Source organism: Ambystoma mexicanum, chromosome 8 (assembly GCF_040938575.1).
Source record: "Ambystoma mexicanum isolate Mex_15411 chromosome 8, UKY_AmexF1_1, whole genome shotgun sequence".
Classification (NCBI taxonomy): Eukaryota; Metazoa; Chordata; class Amphibia; order Caudata; family Ambystomatidae; genus Ambystoma; species Ambystoma mexicanum.
In genome coordinates, this window is record NC_090929.1 from 982,690,039 (window position 1) to 982,713,123 (window position 23,085).

A 23,085-nucleotide genomic window follows, 5' to 3' on the forward strand; every position below is an offset into this window, starting at 1 on the left:
CATTCACAAACACACCCCTGTTTCGAATTCTTTATAACCCACTTCATATTTCTAATGAGAACTTCTTTGCGCTTTGCTAGTCAACCCGTGAAGGTGCTGGTTATCTGCTCTTCGTCTCTGTGAACTTCCGTGACCACTTTGAGCAAACTCGTCAGTTTGCAACCTGTGAACTGCTCCCTGTTCTACGACAAGAAACTACTCTTATCCCTGCATCTAACTGTTTGTTCGTCAAGGTAAGTCCATGTACCATAATCATTTTGCGTCCAATTTTTTAATTTATATCTATTTGCTAGTAGTCATCAAATTGCATCCATGTTTTCTTTTCGTTCACGACAGTACATGCAAGGAACTAGTCACATGTTCTGAGTTTAGTCAAATTACTTTTTCTATTTTTTGAAAGTTATTGAAATACTTATCCGCATGTGAATAACGTGTATAGTTCAAGAACCAAAACGGACCTTGCATTGAACCTTTTATGTGTCATTTAATGTTTTAACACATTGGTATTCATAGAGAATTGTTGATCTTTACTTTTCAGAACTTTCCATAATGCCTGCCTGTTCCATTGGCGGTTGCCCTTCGAAGACCCATAACAAATCTGAAGGTACTATAATGCATGTTTTCCCTAAGACAATAGATCAGATAAGAGAATGGGTCCGATATTGCGGATATCCAGCCTCTGAGATAGAAAGTAGAGTCCTAGAAGTCTTTGCGGACAAGAGGGGTGATCGATACCGCATCTGCAGCAGGCACTTTAGCCCAGACATGTACTCCACATCATTGCTAATAAAGAAGAAAACACCGCGAGCGAGGCGAAAATTGCTCTCAACCGCTATTCCCACTCTATTCGTCCACATCCCTCCACTGGTGAGTCAAGTTTACGTATTTATCTCTCGGCATTGCGGTAGTGTGTAGCATTAGCTAACAATAATTTCCCCATTTATGTATCCACTCAATATGAAGGCGGAAGATTCTCCATCCGTGTCGTTATTGCAGTCATCAGCCACTTCAAGCGCCTATCGGGTAATCTTACTTAGCTATTCTGACACTGACTTGTTTTAGGCATGTAAATCAATAGTTTTAATTGATCGTGTAATTATTTTACCTAATGGTACACCACAGTACTCGTCCTCTAGTCTTTGTTTTCAGTTATAATTATTGTTATCCAAAATAATGCAAGTACTGTCTTTCAGGGAGATGCTGAGGAGTCCAACGCATTGACGACAACCGTAGATGTCACTCAGATGCTCGAGGTACGTTTCCGGACAGTTCCATCGATGGAGATCATCAGATCTTGCATTCTTGTAGCGTGATTGTTACACACAATGTTTCTTTCGTTTTTAGCCATTGGTATGTCCTTCTGTCGTCGCCCTCCTATGTGTCTTCTTTTTTCAATATTGTGTTCATTACTAATGAAAGTCCTATGTTTCAGGGAGTCGATGGAGCATTAGTCCAAGAAGAAGGGGGAGCATGCAGTTACGGGTCGGCGCAACAGCTTGCAGAAGTGTGCACCGCAGTTACAGCGTCCCTTGATGTTCTTATGCATTTCGAGGTATGGATACTGACAGATCAATCATGCGAGATCAAATGACGTGATTACATCCGCTATACTTCCTTCTTTATTAACGCAAGTACTATGTTTCAGGGAGCTGACGGAGCTTCTTCAACAAGAACATCACCCCTAGTAGTTGATGCAGATCTCTGGGTGGTGACACTTCCAACGATGGAGCAAATCGAATAATATTTAGATATCCATTATTTATTTTAGACAACTGATCATTTGTGCAGGTCTATTTAGATGAGCCGTTGACGCCTGCAGAAAGTTTGTTCTTTTAAACAAAATAGAAAACCATACTAATGCAATTACTGTGTTTCAGGGAGTTGCTGAAGCGTCATCTTCAATAATATCATCAATGGAAGTCGATGCGGAGCCCGAGGTATGGATCTTGACAGTTCAATCTAACTAGATCAACAATGCGTGAACTATTGTCGTTTGAATGTTCTACACAATGCGTTCATTCGTGTTTTGCTATTGAGATGTACGTATGGGTATTGGTCCCCAAGTACATTTTGTGTTTTCAATATTATTATACATACTAATGAAAGTTCTATGTTTCAGGGAGTCGATGGAGCCTCAGTGAGTGATGGATGTGCTTATCATGAAAATATAGTCGTTGCAGCGCGAGAGGAAGTGGAGACCTGCACACACGAGTCGGAGCAACAGCGTCCAGATGTTGAAGTTCGAGGCAAGAAAGTTTCAAAGAAAAGAAAGCAAAAGAAGGTTAGTGTCCTGTTCACTATATTATGTTGTCTTTCACTGTCAATAGTTCAATACTGTAAGTTGTGTTTAAACTGAACATCCCTTTTCTAATCTGTCCTCTAGTTGCGAGTGGGTGTAAGAACTAGATCTACACAGACAGTGAAGCGAACGAGAGATGTTGCTTGTCAAACCTTTTGGCAGGGACTTGAGACTGGAGATGCATCGTGCCAATGGGAAGAATATGAAGTGATTGACAACGGAGCTATACCACCACCAGCCATTGATAGTGAATGTCCTCCTGGTAGTTTGGATGCAGTCGGAGATCAATTCACAGAATCCACACCCGCAAAAAATAAGAGCGCGCGAAAGTTGAAGACATTGTTTTTTTCTCCCATCTCCGGACAAGGAACAGTTGTTGCAGTGGAAGAGAATGACATGGACGACAATGAAACACCATCAATATCACTCAGCATAGCGGAAGACGATATCAGAGATTGTACCTTTCATGCGAGTGACATGTCCTCAACGTTACAGGCCGAACCAGCTGGGATGCAGAGTGACAGTATAAGGAAAGAGGCCAAATTCATTGTATACGATAGCTGTTTGATGGATATTATTATGATGATGAAATGTGGGCATTGGGTTGGTGGGGAAGTATGTGGGGAGCCATTGATTAATGTGACTCGTGCAATTCGAGGCACTAACCTTAAAATACATGCCACCTGTACACAATATCATCCGTTCGCATGGTCTGCACAACCCATGCTGGGGCAACTGCCAGCAGGCAATCTACTTTGTGCAGCGGCCGCACTTTTTAGTGGTTCAAGTTTTAAAAAGTTACAGTATTTCTTTCAGTTTGTGGGAATCCATTTCATTGCGAAAACTCAGTTCTACAAATACCAAACCGATTATCTATTTCCAGCCATCAGCGAAGCTTGGAGAATGGAAAAAATGTCAATGGAAAGTACATTCGCGGGCAAACGCTTCAGGCTAGCCGGTGATGGACAGTGCGACAGCCCAGGATTTTCAGCCAAGTACTGCACCTACCACTTTCAGGACATGGAAAGTAAGAAAATTGTGAGTTCGGTGGTCGTGCAGGTGTCACAAAGTACATCCTCAGTGGCCATGGAGAAAGTTGGCTTTGTAGCATCATTGCAAGAACTACAATCGCGGGGAATGGTGATCGACCTGATAGCCACGGACAGACACGTTTCAATTGCCAAGACAATGAGAGAAGAGTACAAAAATATAAATCACCAATTTGACGTATGGTATCTTGCAAAAACAATCAATAAAAAATTGTCGGCTGCAGGAGAAAAAAAAAGATATGCAAGGTATTTCACAGTGGTCCAAGTCAATCAGCAACCATCTTTGGTGGAGCTCAAAAACATGTGAAGGGTCGTTGGAAATTCTACTGGAAAAATGGCGGTCAGTAATGTTGCACTGTAGCAACGTACATCGATGGTCGACAAATGAACATTTCCACAAATGTGAACATGGCCATTTGTCCACAGAGGAGGCACGGAAGAAGAAGTGGTTGATTCCTTCATCACCCACTCACAAGGCCATTGAAAAGATTGTATTTGATAAAACTATAACAAGAGATTTGAGGGGACTCACGGAATTCTGCCACACAGGAGATTTGGAGGTGTTCCACAATATGTGCCTAAAGTACAGGCCCAAAAGATTGCATTTTGGCATGGAAGGCATGATAAATCGGACTCTTCTAGCGGTCTTGGCACATAACCATAATGTTGGCCGTCAACAAAGTAGGACGACCGGAACTTTAGGGACGCTTCGCTACAATAAGGCCTTCACTAAAAGAAGTAAACAATGGGTGATCAAACCAGTGTTTGAGGATATGCAATATGAGTTTATTGAGAGACTTATCGTAGATGTCCTCGATAGGCACATACATGGAGTGGTGAACGAACCTATGCAGGGGACAACTGCATTGCCACCCAACATTGCCTCTGTTCCATGTCCACCTAAAGCAGAGCTCATTGAGAAATACACATCACGGTTTAAATGATTGTAATTTTATTGTCTGTTCTCTCGAGTCTCCTCATGTTGCAGGCCCAAACTAGAAATGTGTGCTCGCTCAAAGTGAAGGTCAGCTGCTTTGATGTTTTGCTCGGGTGGCGGAACGGCCCACGACCCAGTATAAGGTTCTATTGTGATTTGACCTTGACAGGCCGGGACCATCCCGAAAGACTAAGAAAAGATAATGAATAAAATTTCAGAAACGAAACGATGAGCCACGTTCATTAGAAGAAGTAACGTCGGCAAAGAAGGAGTGGTGTTTCGGGTCTGCCCTACACAGAGACACAATGGAAAATTCAAATATAATGTAAGTAACTTTTGATGAGTTTATACCGCAATTTCATTACTATACAGTGGCTTTAAAGACGGGTTCAGTTGTACTTGTTCGTTCTATGTGGCATATTGTTTTCTACCGCGCACTATCTTGAGGAGAAACATCTGCTTTTACTGAAGTACCTCAAAACCTTCCTCTTTGCTTCTGCTTTCTCTCTCCCTCTCCCCTGCTACAACTGGTCCACTGTCTGCGACCTCGGTCCTGGGCCCTTCCACTCTCCACCTGCACTGCCTCCCTGTCAACCCCTGCACTGGGGGACTGTCTCAGTATCCTACAGCCCCCCCCTTCCCAGCACTTGTTCTGCACTTACCTTGCACTTGCCACCAGCTGGCCCTATTTATTTATTATTTTATGCTACTTACCTTGTACTCCACTCCCCCCCCCCTCCATGCCTCGCCACGCCTTTAAACACTTGTGTACACCCAGTAGCGCTGTCCTCGCTATGAAATGAATAATTTTAATAAGGATCTGATGGTGAGACTAATTTCATTTTTTATGTTTTTAGGTACATCATTCACTACTGTCTGTGTCACGAGTACCAGACACCGGCGGACGGCTTCTACAGCCGCCAGTTGCTTCTCCGCGTGAACAACGTTACCACCCTGACCATTTTATGGGACGATCGCCAAGTACAAGTATGCCTTTACGCGGTACTAACGGTTAGATGCAACATACCTACCGTTGTGGTGGCCTAGTGCCTCGTTGTTGGAACAGCCATGCGATTATCAGTGCGACCGAAGAGCTTATTTTTATCGTAAACCAACACCCTGTGTACTGCACACGAACATCGCTTCCCTCAATACGAACTTTTTGGAACATGAGCAAATAAAAATGCAAATCGCTGAATATTCTCTAAACATTTGATGTCAAATAAATGTACTTTACCACATTTACAATCTTGCGGTTTGATTTCAAAGTACAGTTTCATATTCCGAATTGTGGTGCGCTGTATTGTGAGCTGATCTGTGTTGATTTCCGGGGTCTGTGTGGAGTCGCGTAGAAGACGCCTGGGCGCGTTTGCCTACGCAGCTCAGTCACGTCACGGATAGAGGCGGGGAATATGAATGTTTTGATAAAGTCTGTTTCAGGGGCGGGGGATTTGATTTAGTGCCGCAAAGGCAGGTGAGCCAGGTCGATGGGGCGAAATGATAGGATTATCACAAAATGGAGGCTGATTTCGAGTGCGATAATGGGCGAAAAGTCGGGTAAGGTCCATAGGAAAGTTTCCTACGATCTACCGATTTATGCTTACAAACACATGGCCGACCCGTAGGGACAATAAAAAAAAAGTCCCGGAACTATCCTTTAAATTCTATCTAGACAGAACTTCTGAATTTAGGAGTTCCTCTCAACTTTCGGTAACCCGCATGGCAAGCAGGCCTCGAAAGCTTCCATCTCCAGATGGATTGCTGCCTGTATTACAGAGTCTTACACTGTCCAAGGTCTACAGCCTCCTAAAGGGATTCATGCTCATCTAGTGCGGGGCAAGGCAGCTGCTGTTGCCTTTCAAAAGTATGTTCCCTGGGAGACCATTGCGAAAGCAGCTACTTGGGCCTCCCCATCGGCTTTTTGTAAATATTACTGCTTGGACTTGAGCTCCAGATTTGATGCTCAGTTTGGGCAGTGTAACGCTCACCTGATTCCCGCAGAGGCGCCGGTCTTGACTGGGTGAATGCTGTATCTTCAAAGGTGATGTGTAACACACGGTTGGCTCTTTGGGCTGGACCTCTGTGCACTGTATGTCTGACTCGAAGAGTAAGATGTCTGCAGATAGAAAATATGGGATTAATGAACTGGGGTTATTGGGTGCCTCTCTCCTCTTCCCTTTCTCTTCTCCTGTAGAACCCCAAAGGTTAACACCCTCACCTTAGGTAAGTGAAGGCCGAGCTCTCCATCTGCCTCGGGGCAGGGTGCCGTAACCAGTTTCTTCACTGGATAAGGGTGCAGGCCTCTTGACCTCAGAGGACTGCTGTCCGTCGTTAACTGCACTAACGGTAAGTTCTGGGCACTTCAAATGTCTTAAAAGTCTTTTGTAATGATATCTCTTGTTTTGCAGGGTTCCGGCGATGGCGGATGGCGGGCTGATGAGAGTTGAGGATCGAACCCGCGTGAGGAATAGAAGCGCCTGGAAGCACGTAAGTAAGCGCTTGTAGCCTGCTTCACGATGCGCACTAACTGTCCCTTTTATCTTGCAGGTACAAGTTCGGAGCTTTAGAGAAGCTGAGGGAAGGAGTAATGGCACGTGAGTAATAAAGTTGCCCAATGTCTTTAAACGCACCTTCTTTTGTCTTTCAGATGCCGGAATGCAGTGCGAAGACCTCCGGAGCATGCGAAGAGTAGGTAAGCCTTTGTCTTTCAGATGCCGGAATGCAGCGCGAAGACCTCCGGAGCATGCGAAGAGTAGGTAAGCCTTTGTCTTTCAGATGCCGGAATGCAGCGCGAGGCGTTGGTGACAGCCGATGGACCAGGTAAGAGATGCGCTGCCACTGAAGACCGTAGTGCTAACCTGTTCTTTCTTTGTCTTTACAGGTGCTGCTGAAGACTGGATTCCAGGATGGTAAGCCTTTGTTCCCTTAGGCCCAGGATCAGAAGCAGAAGACACGATGAGCGTTCTGCTGCAGAGAATGCAGAATAACGCAAAGCAAGATTCATCCATCGGGTGTGCTTTAAATAGCCTCCTGTAGTGCTTAGGTGTCTCCTTCCACAGCCACGCCTATGAAAAGAGTTCCTGCTTTCCAGAAGAGTTCCAGTGTTCTGAACCTAGGGAGTGGCTCCTGCCCCACCCAACAGGAAAAGTAGTCCCAAACAGAAGAGGATCAGGGGTTCAACTGGCAGGTAAGTAAGCAGCATGGTCTGCTGCAGGTAAGTCCACCCAAGCATTATGAGCCTGGCGCTTCCAGCGCTGGGACTGGGCATCTTTATGAGCCTGGTGCCACTGGCGCCAGGACAGGGTCCAAAAGGTCCCAATTGGGACTGGCTGGCACTCGGAACCGGGGTTATGGGTCTGCTTCCAAGGGAGTCGGGCAAGTCCTGATCTTTTGGAAGCAGAGATCATAACAGGCAGGCTGTGCTGAAAAACCTTTTTTCAGTAAGGGGGTTTCCATCCACCCGTAGTTCCTGTGAGGAGTGCTTGGGAATCTCCCATAAGTATGGAGGAAAGGGGACAGGACGTAGGAGTATTACCAGGTTACTCACCGTAGTGACCACCTTACTCCTAGTCCCCTTTCCTCCATACGCCCGCCTGCCGTCCCCTCTAATAAGGTTCCTCTATTGCTTACAGGTGTCTGACCTGGCGATAGAAAAGGACTGATGGGCGATGCGCTAGCTGGAGCTGAGAAGGGCGGGGTTATGGCTGCGTGCGGTACCCTGCATAAAGAGAGAGGAAAGACACATTTTTGAAAAATGTTATGCTTTTTACAAAGTGCTCCGGTCCCGTCCCACAGGACGGAGGAATGTCCTATAAGTATGGAGGAAAGGGGACTATGGACTAGGAGTAAGGTGGTCACTACGGTCAGTAACCTGGTAAAATTCTGATGCAAAGGTATTTGCCAGGGTGCTGGCAATGCGACTGCTTCTATACATGCTGCTTTTGGTGCAGGATTTATTCCCACCAGATCCACCGCTCAAGACTTGCGACAACGGTTTTGAGATCTCCCAAATCAACCCTTGGACTAGGGCGGTTGCAGCATCATTAGACGCCGAGAAAGCGTTCGACTCAGTCTCATGGCGGTACCTATTCCAAGTATTGACCAGGTTTAAATGTGGCACTTATTTTGCAAAATGTCTGCGACTGCTTTCCACTGGCCCTGCAGCCAATGTTTACACCAATGATACATTATCTGCTCAGATTAGGGCTGTTCATGTGCCAAGGTTGCCCACTTCCCCCCCACCACTACCTGTTTGCACTCACGATTGAGCCACTTGCGGTAATAAGAGGCAATCGCACCCACAGGGGGATCAGGATGACTGGGTCGCCTCAACTGTTGTCATTATATGTGGATGATGCGCTATTATATGTTGGAGACCTTGAGCAAAATCTGGAGACAATTATGGGCAGTATACATACATTCACGCAGTAGTCTGGCTATAAAATAAACGACATTAAGTCTGAACTGTACCCCCTTGCACCATCTACATCACATACTGACCTTAATTGTTTCCGATGGGTATCTCACTGTTTCAGGTATTTGGGGATCATTGTTTCCAAAATGCAGCAAACTTTGTATACAGACGATCACAAGGACTGTTTGCAACAACTGGCTCTCAAGTTGAAAGTCTGGGCCGGGCTGCCGATATCCATGTATGGACGTGTCTCACTGTTGAAGATGGTGGTTGTTCCCAAGATGCTTTTATTTTGTAATATCTCCAATGCCCAGAGGGGAGCCTTTTTCACAAAACTTAAATCGATGGTGGAGGGGTTCCTATGGAGGGCAGGTGCTTCTCACTTAACCATATGACCGTGGTGGGTGGACGGCGCCTGATTTTGAACTGTACCATCTAGCTGCATAAGCACACTTTGCAGGACACTGGTATGCCACTGGGGCAGAAGCGGTTCACTTGCCACTAGAGCATTATGGGGCATCACCGACTGCTCTTAAATTATATTTAGTGACCGATGTGTACTCCTGTACTTTCGACCCACTCAGGATTACGGTCAATGCCTGGTCTCGAATGTACAGGAAACTAAATATAACACCACCCTACAACAGGGCAGTGCTGTTGTGGGGCTTCCCAGGACTCAATCCCTCGTTTGATAATGTGCTCAGAAGAACCTGGGATGAGACTGGGCAGTTAACACTGGGAGATATTTTCCCAGAGGGATTATTTATTTCTCTCGAGGACTTTACGCATAAACTGGGTGGTGGTCCCCTTAGAGTGCTTAAATATTTTCAGGTGAGGGTGGCATTCCGCAGCCAATGGCCCTCCTTCCCTAAAGAGACAGACACGCACAAATGCATCACTGCTAGAGTAGTTGGAGATGGGGCCGGGCAACTAGTCTCCACGCTGTATAATTTGCTGCAGGCTCACCTGAAGACCAAAAAGACTATACAAGATCAATGGGAGAGGGCTTTGGGGCCAACGTTGCAGGATGACCAGTGGAGTAGGTGCTGCCAGTTGACGAATAATGTCTATGAATGCAGGTCTGTGGTAAATCCAGTTCAAAGTTCTTAACCAATTGCATTACACCCTGGCCAAATTGGCGATAATTCTCTATTGGGTGAAGGGGCGACTGTGGCAAATGTGGTAAGGCACTGCAGGCTCCTTTCACATGTATCAGGAATGCCCTCCGATTTTAGCATTCTGGGAGCAGGTTGCGACAGTACATGGTAGCATACTAGGGATACCGCCATTGCTGATGCCACTCAAATACCTGCTGGGAGATATAGGGAATGTAATTTATTGTTAAACGTAGATTATTACGTTGTATGTGACGGTGCCAAAAAATGTATACCTGGGCATTGGAAATCCAAAGATTTTCCCACTGGTGACGAGTGGTTGAAAGAACTGCTATTCACAGACGAACGAGAGGAGGACTATATGCCAACAACATTAATCACCAACCTTCAATATAGTTGATCCACAGTGGCTCAGGTATCTAATGAATCATGGATTAGGGTTTACACTTTTTTGACCAATCGCACCCAGCAAGTTAAATTGAGGATATTTAGCTCAGAGTCTCTACCAGTTGAATGTGGAGTTCCTTAGGGTTCCTCTCTGTCCCCGCTGCTATTTAACATTTAGATCTGCCCCTTGGTGGATATCGTTTCAGAATTTGACGCGCACTATCATTCCTATACCAATGACTTGCAGATTTACGTTCAGCTAAAAACCTGTGGAAGCAATGGACAAAGTGCTTTCCTGTGCCGGTAAAATAAAAAAGTTGGATGCTGGATAATAGGCTCTTACTAAACCCAAATAAAATCTTCACTTGCACAATCAATGTCACCTGGCCTAATTAGTTCCCCCTCCCTTGCTTTCTCGCGCCTTGAAACACTTGTGTATAGGCGCGTTATAAATGTCATATCATAAAACTAAGATTATAATACTTGGATCTAAGACGAAACTGGCTAACATTTCAGTGTTTTTCCTGTCCCGCATGCTTCCAGGTACCAACATCATGCTCATCCAAGGTAAAGCACCTTGGATGTATTTGGCAGGCAAATCTAAGCTGTAAACTGCAGGTAAATGAAATAGTAAAATCGGTCTATTTCCACTGTTAAAACCTCTGCTACCGCTCATCTTTGATAAAGATTGCTTATTGGTAGTTGGTGCACTAGTATATTCTAGATTAGACTACTGCAACGCCCTGCTAATGGGATTCCCAAAAGGCCAAATTCAATGTCTGCAGGTTGCCCAAAAGGCAGTCGTTGGGCTGGTTTATTCACTGCCCAGACATTCGTCCATTTCTCAGTTTTGGAGAAACCTTCATTGGTTACCTGTACAGCAAAGGGTCTTTTTGAAGACCCTCTGCCTAATTTTCAAATGTCTCCAAGGGACTGGACCTATATATCTTTCCTCAAAGTTTCTTTCATATCACCCAAATCGCGGTCTACGATCATCAGGACAACACTGTCTTGTGGTTCCACCATCAAGGTCTGTCTCCTGGGGTGATAGACGTTTCTCCTGTGCAGGCCCCCGAGCCTGGAACTCCTTGCCACATGACCTTTGGAAAATTGAATCCCTTTATGAATTTAGGAAAAGGTTTAAGACCTTCCTTTTAGAAGAATTGTTCTTGATAATCAGGCTTCCTATTTCTCACTATTACATCAGCCCCATCCAGATGCAATTGTTTGCTTGTGTCTAATGGATTTGCACTTTATAAATGTTAACAAATGACTTTTAGACCTAAGGACATATGGCAACTGCTTAGAATATACCTACTCGGTGCTCAAGCTGCTGGGGAGCAGGACTTGGAGGGATCGGTGGAATGAGCGCCACAGCAGACTACATATAGTACAAGACTGCTCTTTAATGGATGTGTCCTCAGCTGTACATTGTACTTCAGTCACACATGACCGAGTGCTCTCTGTAAACAAACTGTGTGGCCGGTTTTGCATGTCTGCCTTAGAAATAAAAGTTAAAAAGAAAAAAAGGGAGACTCATCACTTGATCCCTCCAGCCAATCTAGTTGAAGAAATTAATCTCATGTCCTATGTAAGAGCTAGTCCCCAGCACGCAATAAGGGGGAATTTCAGAAGTTGCCTAATTCAGAGTTTTTACACTGAAAAGCGACGTTGGTTGAAGGTGGAGGCAGAGGGCACTGGAGCAAGAGGAAGAATGCCAGAGAGGAGCCTGGAAGTGGTGAAGGAGGAGATAAGGAGGGATATCGGTAGGAGTGTTTAGGTGGTAAAGGAGAATAAGGAATGTAAATGGGTGGGCAGGAGTGGAGGGTAAAAGGAGTGGTGAGGAGGGGTTGAGAGGTTGATGGGAAGGTACTTTGACAGGAGAGGAGGAAGAGGTGCTCATAAGGAGGATTGTGGGCCTATCTATTGAAAGGAGTGTTCAGTGTTACGTTAGAGAGAATGAAAAATGTATTGCGAAGGAGTTGGAGTGTATTTATGTTGGGGATGGGTGATATATATCGAGTTTTTGAGCTATATCGATATCATTTCAAAATTGATATAAGATGAGTCGTTAATATTGAGATATATAAAAATATATACATTACATATACTTCAATTTTTTATTTACACTTTGACATGTACACAGCTGTGTGTATTCTCAAATCTGAAGAAGATCCCATATTAGCACCTTATTTTGATCAATGTCTTCTAAATAAAGGTGTTTGTGACATCTCACATGTAGTTGGTGGCTTGCAACTGAGCATTTAACCAACATAACCAATATTGAGATATATACCTTATATTGCCATTCAGCCCAAAAGTATCGAGATATGACTTTTGGTCCATATCGCCCAGCCCTAATTCAAGTGGTGGTTGGAGGAGGAGAGGCAAAGTCAAGCCTTAAGATGACCAAGGTGGTAGAGGTCCTAGAAGCGAGGCGTGGGCCTACAAATGGTGATTGTGAATGGTGGAGTAACAAGACTGTTGTGCTATGTAGAGGCCCAGGAGAAGCACATGCGTAGTGAGCAAAGGGAGATCAGAGCGAGGAACAAAGTGAAGAGTAGCAGACACACCCTAGGTCTCTGGGGGATGAGTTAATGAGGGGTAGAGGTATTACCATATGGCAGAGTCGTGCCTAAGTGGAAAAGCGAGAGGGAGAAGAGAAAAGGAGGTGCAAGAAAGGCCCCATTAGGCATAACACTGTTGCCACTGATCATTGACAGTTTTGGGGAGTCTGAGCCTTAAGACCGGGAGGTGAAGTGGAACCTCTGATCGCACGTAATGAGGGTCCTTATATTAACCGACTCAAGGGGATTACGGCTACGGATAGATGCACTAGATTTATTGTTCATTCAAATGTGAGATTTTGTGGTGCCTCTAAAGTACATTGGAGATCTTGTGGTTGATTTCTGGGCACCTTGACCATAATATTTAGACTGATGTGACAAATGTACAATGTAGGAGGAGGATCGGTATTAGCAATGGCTTACAAACAAGGTCCTTAGAAACAAATTCACTAGCTATATAAGTTGAGGACCTTAAGAACTACATTTGTATGTACATAATAATAGTTGGATGTACATTTGTCTACAGCAAATTATCTTCGGGTTACACTCATGACTTTCTAGTTAACTCCTTATAAGGAGAAAGATTATCGAACACTGTTTTTGACAACATGGACCACGTGAGATGACTATAGATGGATTTCGTATTGCAGGGGAGGAGTAGTTCAATAGAATGTTTAGTCATACAATTATTTGATTATATAAGTAATACGCCATCTGCATGTTTAAAGAGATCCCTATCAGTTGGATTACCTATGTTGGCAGGGATTAAGTAAATAGTTTTATCAACCACCTTTTTGTAGCTGTTGTCCTCCTGTTTATGAAGGACCCTTAGAAGATTACACAAATACAAGGCTTAACTTGAGATTGATTTTCAGAAATCTCCTATACTGAGCTGTTTGATAAGTGATATTTAACAGGGCTTGAAATTGACACTAGTAATTTGACTACTGTTCCGATGTGTTGCTTAATGAAGCGACACTTTGGAATTATTTTCGTGTTTTAGCAACATTGTGCAGCACAATAGCCAAGCCAAGATGTAGTAATGTACAGTGAAGTGGGGAAACCCCCGATTGAGACCCGTGTAATGTTTAATTTACATGCACTTTGCAAGTTATGCTAAATCTAGTATTCTTACATCATGAACATTTCTTTTGTTCTGGAACATGAAACTGTTGACGTATTGAAACATGAGAAAACATGCCTGACGTTGCCTGAAATCACTGACAGTATTGCTTAGATTGGTGGATGTTTAATGTATTACTATTAGATGCCAGTAATAAGTTGAACCTTCAAGTTTAACAAATCTGTAATTTCTTACACATTATTATTGTAGTCTTTTATGGAATAGAATTATTAAAAGCATGCTATGCATTTGATTTACTTATTACAAAAGCAATCACAAGGTACTGTTTCCCCCCCCCCCCCAAGTGATCTCCTGTTTAGATAAAAATTGTTTTGGTTTTTAACATCATATGAAATCAGACACTAATAATTAATTACGGTTATGATTACTTGTAGATTAAGCAAAATAAATGGGAATTTTCCTGTTGTGAGTGGCGTGACACTATTCTTGCAGAATCGCTGTAAAACGGCATGAAAGTGCCAATTGAGAAGCTCCGGTGGTCAACCTTTTGGTGCAATCTCTTTGGTTCAGTTCCACCTCGCCCAGCTTACCACTTTCTGGGCCAAACATGCATATGAATGGAGGGCCCTTAAACCCAGGAGAAAGGTCATCAGGGTCTCGAGCAAGACTAGGAAGAGAAGCAGAGTATGGAAGGAAATCCCCCAGAAACTTGTTAGAGCCCATTGACTTTTTAGACCTCACGTCCCCTTGTTTTGGTATCCAGAGACGGTATCATTGAAGCCAAGGAGAAGCTATTGTGTACAGTGTTGGAGAAGGACACCAAAAATAGCGGCCACCGTCCTGTCGAGAATAAACTACCATGGTGTGTGTTGTCCTATGTAGCATCTAATCGGTGGCTCAGAAAAAGAATTTGCCTAGCAGAAATTGGTGTATGCTGCCAGTCAGCAGATGGGATACACAAATACACAACTTTGGAATCTTCTCCAGTTTCATCTGAAGTATAGGTGGACAAATAATCAGTACATGTTAAAAACTAGTCAAACTAAACCGACAGCATTGCCCTCTCATTTGACCACTGAGCTCCTCTTTTGGCTATTCAAGACTGTAAGGCTGAAGGTTCATGGGGGAAGTGGAGCGTTAGTTACACACTGGCACAAGGGTTCATCTTACTGGAATGTATACCATGCTTGGCTGCCATTTGCATGTCACTCTGGTGGATCTGATAAAGATAGGATGGGTTTGATTAGTGGGAGAAAGGTGAAAATGAAAGAACCAGAAGTTCCCGGGTCTGCTTCTAGGTGTCCTGTTTCGAGAGCATGTAGGCATTTGTGCCCAGAGAACAATCTGTGTGACCATGGTGCTAATGAGGTGTGAGGTGCATGTTGGTTGTAGAGGTGTTTGTGTTGTCTGCTGGGAAGGTTAAAGGTTAGTGATCTGTGTATAGTGCCTTCTAGCATGCAATTTAATCATGGTACTGCAGGGGAATTAATGGAAGGCTAGGTAGGCAAATGAGAGCATCCATCCCACATGTATGTGGCAATGTCATGGGGGGGGGAAGGGGTGCTACCTGGACCATGTCTTTGCAGTCATGTCATTCAGGTGAGGTGTTTGTGAGATTTCCTGAGGCATTTGGGTTTTAGGCATTCGCCTAATGCAAATGCGCCTTGGAAGCTTTCTCAGTCTTTCTCCATGTGGAGGCATTGGCGTCTCCATGGAAACGAAGCGCTCAATCCCAAGATGGCGCTGCTATGTTCAACGGGCTGTGCATAACGTACACATCATGACGTTCAAGATGGTCGCCACCATCGGGACTGGGGCAAGAAAGAACCATGGCTCCATAAAAGCAACCACCAGTGTGTCGCAACTCGTCCATCTAAGTTGCGTGGTGCTCTGTTACTCCTTGCCTTTCCATTGTTCTGTGTGCCTTCTTGCCTCCCTATTTTCTGTCTGCTCGTAATTCTGCCTCCTTCCTTGTCTTCCTTGCTGGTGCCTGATTCTATTCTGAATGCTCCCTACTACCTTGTGTATCTCTCCCTCCTGTGCTCCCGATTCGGCTGGACCTTTCTGTTTTGTACTAACTACTTTTGCCATCAGGATTCTGCCTCAGTATTGACTGTGTATTCCATTCCAACTGTGGGCACCCTGATCCTCCGGACTGCATTTCACCAGAATCCTTGCCAATGAGGTATTTTCCCATCAAGGGTTTTCCTCCATATTTTTGGGATGTGCTCCCTGCGAAGCCCCCCAGCCCTGTGTTTCCATTGAGAGGGGCGAAGTTGCTTCTCGGGAAGACTGGCCTTATCTCTATCTCGAGACACCTCTCAGTTGAGGCCTGTCTCTGAGAGGTGTGGGCTGATATTTCTGGCAGTGTGCCGTACCAGGTTCTGGACGAGGCAGGGAACACTGAGAGGAGGGGAATCATAGGTGCATGCTACAGTCTGTGCCAAAAAGACCATGATTGCGAGGGATTCCTGAGGAGAGTATAGGATAGGGATTTCAGAAAGGACCGAGTATTATGCTACGATTTCAAGGGACAGTATCTAGGAGCTGTTCATACCAGTTTACTTCTGGCATGAGGGTAGATCACCATAGGGCCTAACTGCATTGGACATCTGATGTGATTCAGAGCAAATCTGCGTTTGCCAGGTTAACTGGCAGCAAACTCTGTGGTGCAATTATTTTATTTGGCCACCAGGGAGCAAGGCACAGTGTGTGATTGGATGCTAGCACATTAATCGCAGTTATGAAGCTTTGGTGCGATGTCCACTTGGCAATTGATGGGGTGACTTGACTAGTTAAGGTGTATTGAAAAGCCAAGCCTCTAGTATTTTACTGGAACACATGGTGATCCTGGATTGTACGAATTCCATTTGGGAGCTTTGAAAGAACCATCCTGTCTCTGACTTGGAGGTTTTGTAGTCTTTGCGAGGCCTGTGATTTTTCCTTGGTTGATGTGAGATGATCTTTTCTTTTTTTTTTTAAACCTTTATTTTTGGTATTTAACACCGAACAATTACACACCCACATTAGGGTGGATTATCAACTTTGTGCCGTTAACTTGGACCCTTTCCATCCCCCTCCCCGTGCTCCCGCCCGCCACAAGGCAGATATGCTGGTGAGCAACAGTTTGCCCCACTGAGTCCGCGCACCGGGGGCCAATGGCCCGACTTCAGACTGTATCAGGGTGCGTTGCCTGACTCCGAAGTGCCTGTTGAGGAGGTTTCTTCTTCATTCAACAAAAATGTTATCAGCGGGCCCCAGATGTCAGGCGGGCGCGCGTGCTGAGGAAGAAGTTTAATGAAGTCTGCCTCTACATCCTGGTAATAGAGTAGGTCCTTTCACCAGGCTGTGTAGGACGCAGGGGGGCCGCGGCCCCATGCAAGGGTAGCTCTCCTGCGGGCCAGTGTTAGTAGGACTCCGGCCAGTTTCCTCGAAGGAGCGGATAGCAATCTGGTCATCCCCAGCAGGGCCGCCGTGCATCTCGGTTGTATTGCTTCTCCCATGATTGCCGTTGACGTATCTAGCACCCTGTTCCAGAAGGGGGCTACCTCAGGGCATTCCCATGCCAAGTGTATAAAGCTCGCGGCTATGGTTCCGCATCTCTTGCACTCTGCCTGGATGTCGGGATGGTGTTTGGTGGCTTTTTCCGGTGTGTAGTATGTTTGGTGAAGGAAATTGAAATGAATAAGTTTGAGCCGGGAATTAAGTGCAATTTTCTGAGTCTGATTCAATATGTAGCTCCAATCTGCGTCTGTTATATTTGTATTTAGCGCTTTTTCCCATCTGTTTTTCGCCCCAGTGTTGACGGGGGGTGTTCCAGTGATAAGAGTTTTTTATATTTGCGACACCAACCTGCCGTCTCCTTGTGCTTGAATGACATCGTGCAGCAATTGCCACGTAGGTGGTTGACGCGGGAAGTCTGGCAGGTGGGTCTGCAGGGTGTAGCGAGTTCGGAAGTAGAGGAACACATCTAACGCAGTGTTGCCCCCTTTCTGGTTGGCTTGGTCTGGTGTCATGAAACCCTCTTCTGTGAATAGATCCCCTAGGGATTGTATATGCAGTTTATCAACCCACTGGTGAAACACTTTCTCTAATGTCAGAGGGATTCCAGGGATAAATTTGACTGGCAAGAGGGGAGAGTACCTTGTGTGCACCCCCAACTTCTTCGCCACAGTCCTCCAGACCTTGTATGTTGTGAGCATCACGTTCATCGTGCGATTGGGAACGGGGAGCTGGGCGAAGACCACTGCAGTCAGGAAGTTAGGAGTCGCCAGGGCTCGTTCCACCTTTACATGAGGGCGGATTGTTTGCGTTGCATACCAGTGGCTGAGGTACTGTGCTTGGGCTGCCCAGAAATATTTTTCAAGGTCAGGGAGGGCCAGGCCGCCGCTGGACACGGGGAGTGTCAGTATTGTATACGCCACTCTAGCTGGTTTGCCAGCCCAGAGTAACTCGAGGACCAAGCTTTTGAGCTTTTTCAAGAAGGATTGTGGTAGTAACAGCGGTATATTGTTGAAGATGTACAGTAATTTTGGTAACACTACCATTTTGACTAATGAGGTTCTGCCCCAGAGTGTCAGTGGGAGCGTCTTCCAGCGAGAAACCTTGTCGTGCAGGGACTTGAGCACCTCTTCATAGTTATCCCGGAACACTACTTGATGGTCCAGCGACAGGTGGATCCCCAGATATCGCACCCCGGCAGTTCGCCACGTGAGTCCGAAGTCATCGGCAAACTGTTTTGTGTCTCGGGTCAGTGGGAAGACGACTGATTTTGAATGATTGATTTTCAATCGGGAGGCCGCCCCAAATTTGATGACTTCCCGCATGACCGGGTTCAGATTAACCTCTGGGTCGCGTATATATAGGGCCACGTCATGTGATAGAGTTCCCGCAAATTGGAGGCTAGTGGCTCCATTACCAGAGCGAATATCAGTGCCGAAAGAGGGCACCCTAGTCTTGTACTACGCTGTAGGTTTATTGAGGATGATTTTGCCGTGCCCACTACGATATTAGCTTGTGGATTGGTGTATAGGAGGAAGATGAGCTTGATGAAGCGAGCCCCAAACCCCATCCTGGTGAGAACCAGGAACATAAACGGCCACTCCACCGAATCAAACGCCTTTTCTGCGTCTAACAGGACTGCAATTGCTTGGTCTGCTGGGTCCAGAGCCTCAATGATTCCAAACATTCTTCGGATGCCGAAGGTCGTATTGCGGCCTGGTATAAAGCCTGCTTGGTCAGCTAGCACCAGGGCAGGCATCAGGGCCATCAATCTTTTCGCTAGGATTTTGGCAAGGATTTTATTGTCCAGGTTAAGCAGTGAGATTGGGCGGTACAAGGCGCATTCTTCCGGTGGTTTTCCTGATTTGTGTAGTAGAATGACATTGGCTTCGCGGGAGGAGTGAGGAAGAGACCCATGCTCCAACGCTTCCTCGTATACTGCTGCCAACAGGGGGCCAGGGTTTCTGCAAAGGCTTTATAGAATTCACCCGTTAGGCCGTCAGGGCCTGGTGCCTTGGAGGATGTAGGGTTTTATAGCTGCTCGGATCTCTTCCTGTGAAATCAGATCATTCAGAGGTTCGCGTAGCTGATGCTCGACCCAATAGAGTTCAGTGTCTTCTAAGTATTTCAGAGGGAGGTTCGAGTCTTTCGGGAGCCTGGCGTTGTAGAGATCTTGGTAAAAAAGCCTAAATTCTTCTGCTATCTTTTCATCTGTGTGGACTTCCTCTCCTTGCCTGGTTCTGATCTTTTCGATTTGGGACTGCTTGTTGTCGGCTCTGATTAGATTTGCCAGTAGAGCTCCTGGTTTCTGGCCCTCACCATATTGACGGACTTGGTTGGTGCGGTAAAGAAACTTAACCTCACGTTCCGCTGCTGCGTTGAATTTCTGCAGTTCCGTTTTTATAGCGACTGCTGACTGCGGGTTGGTTTTGTTCGGATTCTGGATCTCGAGTTGCTTCCATTTTTTTTTGCTAGTTGTAAGCTCGCTCCTAATAAGTTTGAGAATGCCATTTTCTTTGACGAGGCAGACTCCTCTGATGAAGCATTTTAAGGATTCCCAGATTGTGCCTGCTGAGGGGACCGACCCCAGGTTGGCCTCCAGGAACACGTCGATCTCCTCTCTTAGTTTGGATGCAAAGACTCGTCCCGAAGTGATCCCTGTTTAAAGCGCCAACGCTGTAGCGGCTGAGCGGGGTTGGCTGGTTTGAGCTTAAGGAGGATTGGTGAGTGGTCTGAGAGTGTTCTCGGGTGGATGGAGCACCGCCCGCATGATAGGGGGGCGTTTGTTGAGGTGAAGAAGTAGTCAATCCTGGAGCTTGTATTGTGGACTGTCGAGTGAAAGGTGTATTCACGCTGTTCCCCATTGGAGACTCTCCACGAGTCTTGTAAATCAAACGCTCTACAAATTTCTTTTATCTGGAGACTGGCTTTGGAGGGTGGATATTGAGCGGTCGTCGATCTGTCTCTTACAGGATCCATCGCCGTGTTCATGTCTCCGCCCCAGACAATTGTTGCCGGGTTGAGCAATGAGAGCTGTGTTAACACCCAGCCAAAGTTGTCGGGGCCATCTATATTCGGAGCATAAGAATTGACAAAGGTCACTTTCTGACCTGCGATGATGCCACTCACCAATAGTGCTCTGCCTTTGTCGTCTTTAGCCGTGTGTAGTAGCCGGAAACTGAGCCGCCTGTCTATAAGGATGGCGACTCCTCTCGAGTATGTGGAGTAAGATGAAAAGTATCTGTGGCAGCCCCAGCTTCTGGCCCACTGATGGTCCTTCCCTTGAGTAAAATGAGTCTCTTGAATCGATGCTACGTCCACTTCGTGGCGCCTTAGGTATTGCAGAATTTTCCTGGATTTAGCCGGAATGTTGCCGCCTCTTATATTCCACATTAGAACATTGAATGGGGCGACTTAGATTTTATATGGAGCCGTGTTTCTGGTTTCATGGGTTGCGAAGGTCTGGCTGTATTTGAGCTTACGTCGGGGTCTCGGCCCCCGGGCTGCGGGCCCCGGTGCGGCGACGGGTTCGGCAGCGGGCAGGGAGCCGGCGAGGAGCCGGACAGTCGTGATCCGGTGGCGCTTAACTTTCCCCTTATCATCGAGGGGCTCGAACTACGGGCTAACCTCAACAGGCCCGAGACGTAACTCTCCCCTGGGCGGGCAACCCCAAACTGGCCCGCCGGGAGTTTCTGAATTACCCAACACAAAACCAAGAAGGCCCATGGAGTCGCCATGCCGAGGCGTTAGATCACACCTCGAATGTACACCTCAACGTAGGCAAACAGTAACTGAACAGTAGCTGTGCTGGGGGCACCTGGGGCCTCCCAAGTGACCTTGCCCCGACTCGTACTGCTGTAAATGAACTGGTTTACTCTGCGCTGCTGTGCCGCATTTTGTGCGTAGCTTTGAAGTGCCTTTTAAGGAGGATTCCTGGGGTTCCTGTCTCTTTGAGGTCTGGGGCGAGCCTGGTTCTGATCTGGGAGACCTAGGCGATCCAGGAACAGATTTGCTTCATCTGGGGTTTGGAAGAACTGGACCCTCCCCTCGTGCTGGATTCTCAAGCGTGCTGGATAGAGCATTGAATACGGCAGTTGGTTGTTACGGAGTCTCTGTTTGACACTAGCAAATGTTTTCCTTTGTAACTGTACTGTTGGGGAAAAGTCGGGATAGAGGTGGATTGTGTCCCCGTCGTAGCTTAGCTCGCCCTTTTCCCTGGCGAGACGGAGCAGGGCGTTGCGATCTCTGTAATTCAGCAACCTCGCTATTATTGGCCTGGGAGGAGCGCCTGGAGCTGGTCTCGTCGCGGGAATCCTGTGGGCTCTCTCAATAATAAATAGTTGGGACAAGGCCTCACGGCCAAATAGATTGGTGCATAGAGATTCCACAAAGTCTTCCATTTTCTCCTGCGTTTGCTGTTCTCTCACTCCGACTATCCGCAGGTTGTTCCGCCTCGATCAACCCTCTAAGTCCTCACACTTGGCAGTGGTTAGTTTCATCTGTGTTTCCAGCTGAGAGACTCTGTTGGTTAGGGTTGCCGAACTATCATCGAGATCCGACACCCTTTTCTCTAGCTCGTTCATGCGTTCGGTATGGGAATCCATGCGATGTTGCAGGAGATCGACCTTGGACGCTAGACCGTCCATTTTGTTACTCAAACTGCCAATGCCTGCTTTCAGGTCCAGAAGGATTTATTTTATTTCAAAGGGGTTCTCCGCGACTGCTTCCTGTTGGGAGCAGACAGACGACAAAGCTTGGTCTTCTTGGTGGGGCAGAGCCCTGGGGGTCGTGCCACTTTCGAAGTTCAGCTTCCTCTGCGATTTATCGTATTTCCCCATCGTGGCTGCGGGATCGAAGCAGCTTAAATTTGGGATGTGGGAGGTCTTGCTGTGCCCTTTCACCCCTCTTGGGTCCACCTTCGGTTGAGCGTAATAGGAGATTTAGCGGCAGTACAGGAGTAGGGTGGGGGGGGTTGGTTCTCGTCGTATATGGAACCCTCCTCCGATGGCGCAGATTCCACGATAAGTTTCATTGCAGGACTGATGTGTGACGAGGGATACCTGCCCTATGGGCTTCTTAGAATGAGGAGCCGACTGTCATGGGGCGCCTTTGATAGATGTACGGGAAGTTTAACGTTGGGCCTTTCGGGCAAATCTAGAGCAGGAGGAGGAGGGGGGATAGTCTAATGCCCTTACCCCTGTGTAGTAGTACAGGGTACCTCAAGCGCTCCGAGCGCACGGGTGTGTCAACAATCCTTGACTGGCGGGGGCTGGTGTGTAAATTTAGCTAGGGGAGTGGGTCCCCACCCCTCGGGGTAGCTCCTGGGGAGAGTCGAAGTCTCTCCACCCCTCCTTACCTCCCGGCAGCCCTGGGACGCCACCAACTGCGTTCGATTCGTACTGGGCACTCTCTCCTAATGCTTCTCCTGATCGGGCTCCGATCGCCGGACGGGCTCGGTGGAGGAGGCCGGGCTCAGATGAAGAGGCCGCTGGAGGCGCAGTCGCACGCCGACTCCTCGCGTCGTTGCTGCACCCTCTGGTTCTTCACCGCCTTCTTCAGCGGGGGGGTGAGGCTACGCTCCACGGTCCACGGCTGGGAAGCCGGCTGCCGGAGCAGATGGGGGCGGACGATGAAGCAGCCCAATCCGACTGTTGTCTCCGCTGCACGTGGGGGAGAGAGGAAAGTCAGGATCACCCAATGGTTCGTCACCGGCCGGGGCGCGTTCTTCGGCC